The following is a 12,480-nucleotide window of genomic DNA, read 5'->3' as shown; positions in this document are numbered from 1 at the left end:
TGGGGATGTGCCCACAACCAAGGTACATGCCCTTGACCGGAATCGAATCTGGGACCCTTGAGTCCGCAGGCTAACGCTCTACCCACTGAGCCAAACCCGTTAAGGCAGGACAATGATTTTTGAGACACATATTAATGAATGTTTTAATTAAGAAAAAACACTTTAATAGTTTTCTCTGGTTTTGTTCATCTGCAAATGAGAGAAAAAGAAAAAGTTGAACTATAAGGTCATTGATATTCTTCCTAGTCCTAAGATCCTATGATACTAAAATACCTTAAGTCTGTTGCTTAAACACAAGCAAAAAATTCAGAGAGTCTAATGTATTTAGCCTATTTATTTTTTTCAATTATTTTTTTTTATTTTGGACTGCTGAAATGAATTACTATGTAATAGCTTTTTATATTATGTAGTAGCTGACTTTATTAGAATTTACCTTATGATTTCTGGTGAACATTTCCCCATTTTGTGAAGTTATCATGTAATCTGGCATGGTAGATGCCTCATATTTAGAATAAATTTAGGACCATAGCCATATTGCAGGTCATAAGTAACATGTTTTGACAAAGGAAAGGCTAAATGTTTATTCTTATTTTATTAAAAGTCATATATTTACAGCAGGCAAGCAAGGTGCTGAGACTATTATATGTTTTGTAACAAACTCATCACATTGGCATATTTTTTTTCCAGCTGGAACTCTATACTAAAAAGCTCTATTCAGGATATGAATAAATATCTTAGTGGATTATTTCTAATGTAAATGCACATATAAAAAGAAGCTTTTTTTCCATCAGGACAACACTGTCTTATATCAAATATAGTAATAAATTTTTTTTTCTAAAAGCTTCCATTGAAAATGGAGCCTTTTTGCTATTAAGCAGCTAGTGCTAGTAGAATGAAAACCCAGCTATAATGGTACAAAAAAAGTTCATAATTATGCTGATATAAACATGATAATGTTTATATGTCTAGAACAAAAGTATATCATTTTATTACTGATATGTGTTAATGACAGTCCACTTAGAGATATATGTTTTAAAAAGTATATGTGGTTTTAGCTGCATGGCTCCCATTAAAGTTAAAACAGTGTACACCATTTTGAAAAATTATACCAGAGGTATCTAATATGGCCTTTTAAGACCAACCCATACTAATCCTTGTACTTTCCAATAGCTCCAGTGTGGTAGAATAAAGCAGGCGAATTTGAAACATTTTTCTTTAAAAAAGTAAAAGCTATCCATTTAAGAATCACTGAGACAGTTGGCTTACAGTGGGATTCTTTTCCCCTGGATTCCTAAGTATTAGTGAAGCTACTTTTAATGCAGTTTAATAAGAATAAATCATTTTTTTCCACTGGTAAGGGTTGCTACAATATTTTAGAAATGTGAATATTTGTTAATTTAGATCTGCATATTTTTTCTCTGAGATTCTACCTTATACCAAAACACTGTTCTAAGGATGTAAGTATAACTGCAAGTAAAACAAACTTCTTGTTCTTTTAAATAATTGGGGGGGGGGAGTAATAATGAATTAAAATGAAAAATAGGTATTGTTTGAAGTTTGCATTAGTCACAATATCACAAATTTCCTACTATCAGAAATGTAAATACTATCTATTTAATAAAATATGTCCTCATTTTCATAGTCAATTCTTATTTTAGTGTTTGGCCAAAAATATTCTTATCTTATAGAAGAGCCACTTACACCCAGAAAAATTAAAATTTTTGCTCAGAGTCAGAGACAGGACCAGGGATTATATTCACCTAATATGATCTACTACAAATATAATTCTTCTAAAATAATTTTGAAACAACATGTCATGCAAAAGTATAAGTAAAAATTCATAAAGCAAGAATTTAAAAAAGAAGATACTATGAATCATTATAAATAGGACAAGGACGGAGTACATATTAATATAATTCAAACTGGAATATCTGAAAAGGAAGAAGAAGAATTAAAATATGGCAATGAAATCAACAAGTAATACTTTGAAGAATTAAAGATTCTCTTTAAGTAAAAGTTTTTTTATTATAATTTTTCTTTCCCTTGTTATTTGTCCAGAAATTATTTGCAGTTGTGGAAGTTTCCACATTATTGCTGTTTTTGTTTTCATGTTGTGTATGTTCACATTTAGAGGAATTTAGAAAGGAGCTCTTGATTGAGATTGCTTCAAACTATGATAAAATGGGAGGAATTAATTGTTGCAATAATTGGGTAGAGTCTAAAAGTGACAGGAAGGTGATATTTCACACAAATTTGACAATTTCATATACGTAGATAAAGGTAAATCTTAAAAAGAAAATTGGAGAGAGATTTTTGTAATGAATAGGGATTACATTTGCTAATACAATTAACCACCATTGTCTTTGGTTTCTGAATAAATCAAGTAATGGGCCCAGGATTTACCAAATACTTCTTGTATTTATTTGTCTTTGTTTTTTCTGCTTCAGTGTACATTTTTGTAGATTTAAAAGCTGTAAAGTAAACCTCTATCACTTTTTTTAGTGCATTGTCCATTTTTAAATGATTGATAAAAATTGTTAAGTAAGCCAAATACTGTACATGCTGCAGTGTAATGAGGCCTATCATGCAGGGAAATACTGCTCATCATGATATTAAATTTAAATGTAGCATTTTTTAAATCTTTGACATAAATAAGAAGGCATTTCTCTGGACCACTGCTTTTTCCATAAACTCAATGTTCTGTATAAGTCATTGTCATGAGATATATTTTATTTTGAGGCAACCCAGTCACCCCCCCACACACACACAAAAAAAGTAGCAAATCAAGTATCATTTACCTAAAAATTATGCCTTGTAAGGTCCCTGATAACCCAAAGACACTAGTTCCAGAGGGCAGACTGTAGTTTCAGTAATTTATACCCATCTTTTTAGATGACGCTTACTTTCCTTCAGATGTGTCTGTGATGTCTGCAGTTTAAAAGTTAATTGGAATGGTACATAATTATTTTTAATTTTAGGGAAAAAAACCCTCAGATGTTATTGTTTAGAACTCAGGATTCTGGCTAGGTTTACCTAAAATATTTCTTTGGAAATGAGAGACAGGAAAAATGAATGAGAAGCTTTTATAGCTAAGAAGCCAAGTAATAGTTTTAAAATACAAGGAAAAGTTATTCGTGTTATTAATCATATAGAATATTTTGAAGTAGCATCCTCTTATTCATGATGTTTTGACATTTACATTCCACACTTCATTTGAAAACAAAACGTTTTGCAGGCAAGTAAACACTATTTAAATATAAACTATCTAAAACTAGCTAGCACTGTTTTCTAATTCTCTTTTTTTTTTTCTTGAGTCCATTACATCTGCAATATTAGGAAGAGGTGGAGAAATGTCACTTACACAGAGAAGACTGACTATGAAATCTGGGTGCCTTGTCTAAGGAAATGCTCTCAAAAAGTATGAGGGCAGAATTCAAACTTCATTCTTGTAGTTCTCAGCCTACTACATTTTTTGTGTCAGATTCTCACTAAAAACCTGTATGATTAGAATATTTTATTATGCTGTAAGTTGAGAACCTCCAAATGTAAAAAAAAAATAATAACAATACTTTAAAGAGTCCTTTTTATTTTTGTTAATTTATCTTTATTGTTGAAAGTATTACAGATGTCCCCTTTGCTTCTTTCCCCATTGACCCCCTCTACCCTGCATCCGCCCCTCCCAGGCCTCCTTTATCAATTACCATCACTTTCCTGAAACAAATATTAGGTGTATTTAATGTGTAGAAACTTGCTGAATCCCAACTAAGAAAAACTGCAGTTGCAGGTAATTTTTATTCCCTGCCTTTACAAAACAATTAAAATTATATTTCCTTAGTGCATTTTGCTTACAATAACATTACCAATTCATTGAAATTTAGGAGAAATTTAAAAATATGCAAAGAAATATAAAAATCATCTATGACTTCATTACTGTGAATAATCATTTAATATGTGTTGCAGTTCTCTTCTTCATTTTCTATGTGTAAACATGTAATCATATTTTTAATATTAGGAAATTAATACTTTAATGAAGGTAAAGAGGGCAATTTAAAAAAACTTTAATAGGTCAATTTTATCAAACTTTTATCTTGTTACTTTCTCTTTTTCTTTAGAAATACCATTCACAAACTAAATTGTAATTTTCTACATGTGTGAACAATAACTAATATTTTAATACATCAATACCTTTATAAGCCAATGAACAAAAGAAAAAAGAAAGAGAAAAAATGAGTAAAGATCATAGACAATTCACAAATCAATAATATCAAATATCAAATAACCTCCAGTTTGGCTACTGTTTTTCTAGGAACAGAAAGAGATAAGTTCATAGGTTAGGAAAGGCCCAAGTAAAGAATTTGTTTCCAGTTTTAAAAGTAGAAGAGCTGGCTAGTGAGACCCATTTAACAAATATATGTGAGCGACAGTGATTGTAAGAGTGATACATTATCTCCTTGTGAAGCCAGCTTATCAAGGATTTTCTTTTACTCCTTTTCTGTTTTGCACATTTTTTAACCTAACCGGGATTGACTTTGAAATAAAACCCAACATATTTTCCAGTTGATTTTGATTTAAATGAAACCTTTGGTAGAGCGCCTCGGGGTTTGCTGGCTAAGGCTATTTATCTTTATCCGGGTAGTTTATATATTTAAGAAAATGATGAATGGAAGCTTTAAAAAAACTCATTATGGTAATTGATTATTATAGAAAAACCTTGGGAACTTTACAAAAGAGAACTGTATTCTCTTGGTATCTTAGCTTTAAACCAGACGTGTAATTAGAGGAATCCATAGACATTCGTCACAGTAAGAGAAGCCGGTTACTAAGTTTAGAAGGAAACTTTGGCTTCACTTTATTGTCCTGGATGAAAATGACATACAGTAGTGGCTGTCATATATAACAGGAGAATAATACGCCCTATGAAATAAAAGACCACCCACATGGAACCAGGGTAAAAAAGTAGTGATAGCAAAGCCTGGTTCATTTCTTTAGAAAGGTTAACTGTGATCCTTTGCCTACAACGTTTCAGTATTTGTGGATTGAGAAAAAATTTAATTGAAATGCCGTTTAAAAATTATTTTCTGTTTTTATTTTGTTCTTTACTTTCTTTAAGATCTGAAAGAGGCAATGAAAATATGAACTGAGAGCATCATGTAAATAGATTCATGTCCACATGCTCTTCACTGCATGCACACATATATGCACACATGTACACACACACACACACACACACACACACACACACACTAAATAACTTGCCACTAAGAATAGGGAAATCTATAAACCAACTGTAGGGAGAGCTCAATTGTTGACTTTTTTATATAAATACAGTACAATATTGATTTCTTTAAAAGATTAAGAAATGGCTGTGGAGAAGGGCAAATTATTTCAGCATTAGAAGAGAAAAAACAAAGTCTACTTGCGATGGTTGTGATTTCAATGTGTGATAATATAGTGTTGCATAATTTTTACTCTCTAAAACTTATACTGTATAAGGTGGGTTGAAGACTATAGCTTCAGTTTCCTAGCTATCTTCAACCAATAGAACTCCTCCTAAAGTGAAGCCACTGAGGCCCCGCTCAGTCCTGCGCTCAGCCACTGGAGGACAATTCTTTTACAGCCACTTCAGGGCTTCTCAGTTAAAAGACTTAAGTCTCAGGAATTGTCCTCACCACATACTCCTATAACTCTGCCAAGCAGGAGGCCTATAGGATCTCAAAAATCTCATCTCCGGCCAATATGTATTTTCTCCCTAATTTAATAAACTTTTTTAATTACAGCACTTAGAACATTAAGCCTCCTCGCCTTAGTTAGTTTTAGAGTAGAGAATTCTGGAATCCAAATAACCTCCCAGGCTCAAAGGTCAGCAAGTATGAGAGACTCATATTATACCATCAAAGACCCATGGCAAAGACAAAACAAAACAAAACAAACCAACAAACATGGCTTGGGGGAACTGTGCTTCATAGATGCCAGGGAACCTAGGAGCATGCCTTCTGAGTGCTGAGAAATAACCTGGAGGCTGAAACCACCAAGATTCATATATAATTTAGCATTTTTAATACACCAGTTTTAAGCCATGTTCCTTAAATCTATCATCTGTGTCTACTTGTCCCTATGCAAAACCCACTAGCAAGCTATCATATCACGTACTGATAAACCTCATTCACACCTGCTTAAAGCCCTCATTTTCTCCCTTTCACTACTGATCTCCTTCAAGAGACTATTTCCATTGACCTTTCTGAAATTATCAGTTCATTAAAACCAAATTCCCTGATCTTGCATGTTGCTTCTTTCCATCCATGTCTTTTATATTTTTTAAACTTTATTTTCATTGTTGATATTACAGATGTCTGCATTTTGCCCTCCTTCGCCCACCTTTACCCAGCCCCTGTCCCCCTTCCCTCTGGTCATCACCACACTGTTATCTGTGTCTGTGTTATACAGATAGGTTATTTACCTAATCCCTTCACCTTCTTTGAAAATTGGCTCTGAATCAAGGAGAGTGCTTCTTCTGAAGCCTTCTTGAGCATAAACTGATCATTGCCTCAGAACCAACATAAAATGAGAAGAGCAATATCCAGTTTGATGCTATTCATTTAGCCTGTTGCTACTCAAGAATTCCCCCAAACCTTCACAGGTTGTGAATTTTGATTACTGTATATAATTTACATTTTCTGTGGTTGAACTTTTAAAAAATAATGTCTGTAAGTCTTTTTAAAGTGGTCAGGTACTTGGGGATAGAGCAGGTACAATTTTCAATGATCCATCTTTTGTAAAGGTAACATCCATTCCTTATCGATACTGTCTTATCCTATACTAGAGACCCGGTGCATGAAGCTCGTGCACGGGGGGGGGAGGGGGGGTCCCTCAGCCTGGCCTGCACCCTCTCCAATCCGGGACTGCTGGCTCATAACTGCTCACCTGTCTGCCTGCCTGATCGCCCCAACCACTCTGCCTGCCTGCCTGATCGCTGGTAACCTCTCTCACCTGCCAGCCTGATCGCCCCTAACTGCTCTACCCTACTGGCCTGATCACCCCTAACCACTCTGCCTTGGCCCCTGCCACTGTGGCTTTGTCCGGAAGGACGTTTGGAAGATGCCCAGTCTATCTGGTCTAATTAGCATATTACCCTTTTATTAACATAGATAATGAAATCCTAATATGCAAATCGACCAAACAGCAGTTAGTGGGGGTGGGGCCAGCAGGGGGGGGTGCCAGCAGGCAGAGAGGGTACAATGATCAGGTCAGTGGGTACTGGTGGCGGCAGAGGGATGATCAGGGGGTGCCATCCCCAGATTGTCCCACCAGTTGCCTCCCACAGGAGGCCACTGGCAGTGGCGGTGGGGCAGTGGGGGATGGGGCTGGTTGCTCGCTGTCTGATGCAGCCCACCGATTGGCCCTCTGGTCCCCTCCCACAGAGGGAGACCAGACTGCGGCTTAGGCCCACTCCCTGTGGGCTCCCAGACTACCAGAGGGTGCAGGCCGGGCTGAGGGACCCCCTCGAGTGCATGAATTGTCATGCACTGGACCTCCAGCTTTTTATAACTTTAAATATTTTTGAGACTATATGTACTTTAAACTCAAATTCTGTAGCATTCTCCCAATAGTTCTAGCAAGTTCTTGGGAGTCTAATTTGGCTGTGTGATATGTCTGCTGTTTTATTCTCAGACATTCTGTAATTTCAGACTATGAGTTCTTAGTCCCTTGAGTTTTCATAATATAAAACCATATTCCCCCAGAAGGTATTTTGCTTGCTTTTATTAGGTGCATTAGGGCTTAGTAGGGTCCTGATGTATAATTTTGTTTTTTTCTAATCTTCACCTGGGGATATTATTTTATTTATTTTAGAGAGATAGAGAGGGTTGGGGAGGAGAGAGAGGGAGAGAAAGAGAGAGAGAGAGAGAGAGAGAGAGAGAGGGAGAGAGAGAGATGAGAGTAAAACATTGATCAGTTACCTCACATATGCACCCCAATTGGGGACCACACCTGCAACCTAGACAGGTGTGCTGACCCGCAACCTTTTGGTGTACGGAACAATGCTCCAGCCACTGGAGCCACCTGGCCAGGGCCCTGGTTTACGTTTTATGCAAACTTTTAAACTTAGGAGTTTAGAGACCATGGCAGTAACATAAAATTTAACTGCAAAGTCATGAGAGGCTCCACTCCAGGCTCCATTCCCAGAGCAATATTTGGCCTCACTCACAGCCCAGGTTGAAACTGAAAGAATTTTTGTCTTTCTGAGCTGATGCTTTCCCCCCAAGTTTCCATTTTATTAGGCATGTAGATGTAGTGGTTTAGGGCAAGGGGCTTTTGTCATACCACTGCCTTTTCCAGCCCCCACTTCTATTGTCTAATATTTTCTGGCCATAAACACCTCGAGCACTTCAGCTATCATGTGCAGGTACTCTCCAAATACAGCCACAATCTTAGTGACAGTTTTCCCTTCCCTCTAATTTTTTGGTTCTTGGACATTTTCCTTTGATATTTTCAGTCAACATTTTATTTTAAAGTTGGTAATAGGCTATCTAGTATTCACAGGAATTTTGTAATGAAATGTTTTGCTTGGGACATGTAGTATTTCAAAAGTTTGACTTTACTTGTTTTACAGTTGTTCTTCCTTCCATTTCCCATATCTATTCTACTCACTATAATTGATCATTCACTTATTTTAAATAACCTATCTAATCTTACAAAGCAGTTGAATTTGTATCTGCCATCACCTATTTTTCTACCATTCTCCAAATAAAAAAAAAAATCCTTATCTAGCTTTCCTTTCATTTTTTCCTTCCTTGATTGTATCCTATATAATAAAAGGTTAATATGCAAATAGACCAAGTGGCAGAACAACCAAACAACCGAACAGCTCATTGCTATAACTTGCTTTGACCACCAGGGGGCATACGTGGAACATGGTGGGCGTAGGCCACGGCAGGATGGTAGAGCAGGTGAGCGGGAATGCCAGACCAAGGCGGAGCACTGGTGCCTGTCATTGGGGTGAGCCTCTGGTGGTTACAACAAATTCTTTGCTCCCGCGTGCTGCAGTCCTGCCTGGTGTTCTCACCGCTGCAGGTGCCCTGATTTCTTGGTGCCATCAGTGGGTGTGAGCAGCAGCTGCCACCCCCATTGGCCCCTCAGGGCTTCTCCATTTCCCCCTGCTCCTGAGGGGTGATCAGGGCCGGCAGCCACCGCTCGCACCCACAGCCAGCTACCACTTACACCTACTGCCAGCACCTGGTGCCAGCCCCAATCACTCTGAGTCATCAGTGGCTGCAAGCGGGGCAGGCATTGTCAGCACATGGGAGTGGCGGCAGCAGGAGTGAGGCTGTCGGCAGACAGGAGACTGGGGTCCACAGTGGGAGGGGCCAGGAAGGGGCATGGAGGATGAACCGAGACCCATCCCTGTGCCCACCACAGCCCCGCGGCCCACAGTTCCTTTTCAAGGTGCACGAATTTGCGCACTGGGCCCCTAGTTGTTTATAAAAACGTAAGTAAAAAATAATTTTTACCCTATTCAAAGAACCAAACATTTTTAATTTTACTTCCTGTGCTTATGAATGTTTCTTATTAAATAGTAATTGATCTATATTTCAAAATTTCTGCATGGCATATGAACTGGAGTTTTTATATCTAGTCATATTTGTATTTTAGTGAAAATAAAAAATAGTGTGAGTTCAAGATTTAATAAGTTTGGAATATGAACTGTTTTACATATTAGAGTTCAAACTGTTATCCTATGGGAAGACTATTCTGTTCTTTAGATTGAAGTTTTTTGAGGGCAAGAATATAGTTCTTATTAGAGCAAATAATGAGATACTTACAACATACTGGCACTCCAAAATGATTTACATTTAAATTAGCCTTTTTGTGTAGAAATATAAAAATCCTGTCTTATTGAGCTGTGTGCCATTTCAGACTCCAGATCTACAGACCTTGTTTGCCATCACAGTCATTGACTCTATTTGCAATCTCTCACTTTGTTTTCTCTTTACTCATTACATTGAATTATGTTATTTTTTCAATTTTACATATTTTGGAGGTTTTTTGTTCTGTCTTCCATCAGAAGAAGCTAAAAATTGTAGGTGAAAACTATGAATTAAAAGTTATGTATTGAAAGCTATGCTCAAACATGTATTAAATACTTATTACAATGATGAGATCTATTTGCAATATATCCATTCACATATGAATAAGCCCATACATACGTCCGATCTCGGTTGCTCTTGACAACCAAATTTGAGATAAATTCCCCAGGAATTCTCCCATTTCACTGAATAAGACATCTGATTCTCATGGGGCTCAGGTAACTTGGAAAATTTCAGGATTTTAAGATGGCAGAGCTAATTAATGCCTATATCTACACATCTAACTCCAGTTTCAATGGTCTCTCTTGCTCTCTTTTTTTCCCCCCTCAATTATATCTCCTATGTGGAAGCTACTTAGATTTATGCACTGTGGGGAAGACAAACAATTACCAGACTCCTTTTGCTAAAAGGAGCTTATTGCCTTGTAATGGTTGGACTGATTAAAATTTAAGTAATAATATATGTCAAATGATACAAGATAGTATGAGTATCAAAATCTGCAACACAGACAATGAGTGCTTGCTTATGGAAATAAGTGAAATCAATGATAATCAGAAAATGTATCATAGTAGAGGTGAGATTAAGGCCAGGCATTGAAGCATAAATGCTATATCTGAGTACACAAATTGGATGGAGGATAGCATAATAGGAGGATGGGAGAGGCAAATGCGCAAAATCTGGAAGGAATGGGAATAGTTCGGCAAGAATGAACATGGTCAACTGCAGTAAAAGGTGTGCTGGTAAATAATTCTTAATTATATGCTCTCAGTTCTGGTTCCCCATTTGCCCACACAATTCCTGTGGTCTGAATACTGTTAATCGGATGGTCACCATGCTCACTGTAGAGTTTATCCTATACAATCAACATAACAATTGAAACCAGAAAATTAGAAATAACAAGAATAAATTCAGGCCAAAGTTCCTTGTTTAGTTAGAGAGGAAACAGGAAAGGTTACATTTTCATACCACATATAACCTGTGAGATTGGTAATGGCTTTATGCACTGAGAAAACCAGAGCCCTTTGATTCACGCTAAGAAGAAAATGGGCCTTTCAAAATTCCAAGTCTGAAGACCAGATTATCATGCTAGATAGCTCCTGGGGATCCTGTGGACAATTAGAAGTGATCACTTCCATTGTCAGGGTTCTAAAGTCGTAAAAAATACACTTTTGCAAATACATTTGAAGCAATAATTAAACCCCTGTTGCCACAATAAACTGCACCTATTTCATATTATGTACATGTGATTAATGCAAAGAAATGGAAATTGTCAACATAAGTCAAAACTCACAGCTTTTTACTATTCTGAGATGACATCTGAAAAGGAGCAATTTGGTGTGAGACTTTTTGCATTAACATTGCTGATCACCATGTGCTATCAATTCTCTATTAAATTCAATTATTAGCAGCTATTCCAGATTTTCCATTAACTCTGATAATTGGCATTGGCTGAGAAATTTTAGTGCTTTCTATAACCAGTATTTGCTACACAGTCTCCTAATTTTGGGGGCACACTTTGTTATTATTTTTTTCTATTTGATATTATTTTACCCTCATTTTTAATGGTTAGTTAAATATCTAAATTCTTGCGAAAAAATGGAATTCAGCATCTCTATAAAGTCTTAATTTTTTTACTACAAGTGTATTAAAAATTAAATCAAACTAATTACAATGTATAAAACAAAAGGATACTAAATGAGACATGTTTAATGGAAGACATTTAAAATCTCAACAGGTTTGAGTCTACATTTTTGATAACCAAAATTGCATCTTCTAATTTTAAATATTTACATCATCTACAAAGCAATGATTTATGATCAATGAGTTGTGAGAAAGACTGTGATAAGTTATTTTACTATCTGTTCCCCAGGGTAATAGACATATTGGGGTGGGAGTGAAAGATGAACCATGTTTTCCTGGGCTGATTAGGCTTTTATAATTCTACTAGAGACCTGGTGCACAAAAATTTGTGCACTCGCGGGGGAAGGAGGGGTCCTCAGCCTGGCCTGTGCACTCTCGCAGTCTGGGACCCCTCGGGAGATAACGACCTGCTGGCTTAGGCCTGCTCCCGGGTGGCAGAGGGCAGGCCCAATCCCTAGGTGCAGCCCCTGGTTGGGCTCAGAGCTGGGCTGATTGGTGAGTTGGGGCGCCACCCCCTGTCAGGCACAGAGCAGGGCGGATCGGGATGCCACCTAGCTCCCCCCTGTCACTCAGAGAGTAGGGCCGATAGGGGAGTTGGGGCGCTGCCCTCTATCACCCACAGAGCAGGGCCGATCAGGGGGCTGGGACGCCACCACTCTCACACTCAGGGCAGGGCTGATGGGGAGGTTATGGCTCTACCCTGTTACACACAGAGCAGGGCCCGTGGGGGCGTGGGAGGGGGGGTGGGGCGCCACAC

This window comes from Myotis davidii, unplaced genomic scaffold, assembly GCF_000327345.1.
Source record: "Myotis davidii unplaced genomic scaffold, ASM32734v1 scaffold636, whole genome shotgun sequence".
Lineage (NCBI taxonomy): Eukaryota > Metazoa > Chordata > Mammalia > Chiroptera > Vespertilionidae > Myotis > Myotis davidii.
The sequence above is the reverse complement of the archived record's forward strand: the minus strand, read 5'-3'. Positions refer to the sequence as shown.